A 1,976-nucleotide genomic window follows, 5' to 3' on the forward strand; every position below is an offset into this window, starting at 1 on the left:
AGGAAAGGTCATTTTCCCACAGTTCAGTTCTCTGAAAAACTTCCATCTCCCACTGAAAGTCACAGTCCAGGAGTGAAACAGTCACATGCTAGAACTTCAGGGCCAACTGGAAAGTCATTATATAGACACTCACATTGGTCGATCTTATTTACCACCAAAAGCCTGAAAATGCACAGTCCTGAAAAAGGTGGCCTCTCTGTATACACGTGTAATTTTTTAAAAGGAGAGGGCAATATGAAGGGAGCTGAGGTTTGATCACCAAAAAATCAGCACAATGAAAACAAACAATAATGAATAATGAGCACTAGAATTCAAATTACCAGAGATGGGTGCCAGTTCTCAATTCCATTTGAACACCACATTACAAAAGAACTATTTTTAAAAATAAAAAAGGATTGAGGGAAAAGAAAAAAAATAAAAGAATATCTAAACCGTTGAATGACCCCCTGTTTGTTCCTGATAAACTTCAATCACATCTTCTTCCTCCATTCCCAGTTCTTTTGGAGTATGATTATCAGCAATTCTCTGACCTTCAAAGAGAAACCTGAGTGAATTCATTGGAACTCCCTGTCTTTGACAATATGATTCTTTGAGTTTCTTGAGATGTGCTGTCATTTTCACTTTGAAGTGAATCTCACTGCTATCCTGTCCAATTACTTTGAGTTTAATGTATTCTCCTTCTTTCTTATCCCCCAAATCCTCAATTGAAGGTTTTGCCTCCTGATCAGACATGGTGACGGTGGCTTCACCCCGGGATCTCCACACAGCAGTGGCCTCGGGTCTGCCCATTACTACTTTGGGGTAGCCAATAGTATTTAAGTGTAGGTAGTTTTGACTAATCATCCTCATGTACAGGTTTATATTTATTTCTTCAGGCTAGGTTAGAACAAAAACCAGGACCATAACCTAATTCTTGATCAGTGCTTTAGTCCTATTATGTAGCATGATATATAGTACTCAATTTGTTTTTTTAGTGGTTATGCTCATTTTAAATACTTGATTAAGGAGTTGTCTGCTAGGCCTTTCATTTGTGAGTTACTCTTTTCCATTTTGTGATTAATGAATGACTTGTAGGGTATTTGGGGACTCTATATCTTAATCATTATCGTGCTTTAAATTTACTCACATTTATTTTAATATAGACTTCTTGAAACTTATTTTATTCAGTGGGCTGTAACCCATTATTTCATTATTTAGGTTTTCAAGTTGTGTCAGATATGATTAGTAGGAAATCTAAGTTGGCTTCTCAATTTGGGCGATTGTTTGAACACTTTACTTTCCCCTTTGTTTATTTTTTAAAGTATAAATTGGCAAATTTTTAGTTGTATATATTTATGATGTATAAGGTGATGTTATAGTTTATATACACAGTGTGAAATAAGCTTACTAACATATACATCATCTTAAATACCAGAGTATTTTCGTGGTGAGAACATTTGAAATTTATTCTTTTAGTAATTTTGAAATGTATAGCATATTATTCTTTATTTGCCATGGTGTGCAATAGTTCTCAAAAAACAGAAAAATCTATTTCTTCTGTCTGATTGAGATATTGTATGCTTTGACCATTTTCTTCCCATGTCTCCCATGCCATAGCGTCTGGTAACACCATTCTACACTATGCTTCTATTAATTTAATTATTTTTCATTTCACATGTAAATGAGAATATGTGGTATTTGCCTTTATGGAGTACTTTCTTTTGACAGTAGATATTTCAGGTTCAATGTACTCTTTATTGGCTGTTCAAACTCTGGTATTAGTTGTTTCTCTAAAAACCCTGGTTCCTTTTAATGTGGGCCTAGCATTTAGAATCCTGAATCTGGGTTCTATATGAGTTCATTGCTGTTTGAGTGTCACTGCTCTGGCATATTGGTGTGTAGGCACACATGCATACACTTATTTGTATATCATTTATATTTCAGTGTTTATTATTCATTTTTTCTGAAACATTCATACAATGAAATGCATTTTAAGT

General features: G+C 34.4%; 1 pseudogene; it reads right to left on the reverse strand.

Annotated features, from left to right (window-relative positions):
• Nucleotides 1-327: 327 nt before the first annotated feature.
• Nucleotides 328-774, reverse strand: LOC143389553 (small ubiquitin-related modifier 1 pseudogene; annotated as a pseudogene).
• Between the last annotated feature and the right edge of the window lie 1,202 nt (nt 775-1,976).

Source organism: Callospermophilus lateralis, unplaced genomic scaffold (assembly GCF_048772815.1).
Source record: "Callospermophilus lateralis isolate mCalLat2 unplaced genomic scaffold, mCalLat2.hap1 Scaffold_63, whole genome shotgun sequence".
Classification (NCBI taxonomy): Eukaryota; Metazoa; Chordata; class Mammalia; order Rodentia; family Sciuridae; genus Callospermophilus; species Callospermophilus lateralis.